The following is a 693-nucleotide window of genomic DNA, read 5'->3' on the forward strand; positions in this document are numbered from 1 at the left end:
ACTGGTGGGATACGGAGGAAGATAGTGAGTCAGACAGAGAGGAGACAAAGAAGGAGGAGAGTAACAGGGACGAGGGAAAGAAGGAGGGAGAAGGAGGGATGAGGATGAGAGACAGGGAGGAGTGGAAGAGAGTAATGAGAGCAGGAAGCAAGATAAGAGAGGAACCGGGCGGAAGAGGAGAAAAGGAGATAGCAGAGAAGGAGGAGGGGAGTAAGGTGAAAAAGGAGGGAAGGAGGAAGGAGGAGACGAGGAGAGGGAGAGGAGAGAAGGATACAGAAGAGGGAAGAAGAAAAGAAAGGGAGACAAGAAGAGGATCTGGAAAGGAAGAGGATGGAGAGAGAAGAGGAAGAGCCGGAGAGACCAACAGGGGCGTGGAGAAGGAGAAACAGGAAGGAAGAGAGAGAAGAGAGAGTGAAGAGCGAGAGAGAAGAAGGAGAAGGAAAAGAAGCATGGTATGGAGAGGAGTGAAAGGAGAAGAACCGGAGGAGAAAAGGAGGGAAGTAGAGGGAATGATAGAGGGAGGTATTAGGAAGGAGGGCAAAGATAAGGGGTGTGGAGGAGAGAGTGGGAAAAGATATGGTGGGAGAAAAGAGGAGGGTAGATTAAAACAAGGTAGAAGAAAAGGGTTAGGAGATATACGTAGTTTTAAGATAGCGGTAAGAGTGGAGAGAAAGGGAAGGTAGGGGCTGTAGA

This window comes from Formica exsecta, unplaced genomic scaffold, assembly GCF_003651465.1.
Source record: "Formica exsecta isolate Colony F162 unplaced genomic scaffold, ASM365146v1 scaffold1345, whole genome shotgun sequence".
In the NCBI taxonomy this organism is placed as follows: Eukaryota; Metazoa; Arthropoda; class Insecta; order Hymenoptera; family Formicidae; genus Formica; species Formica exsecta.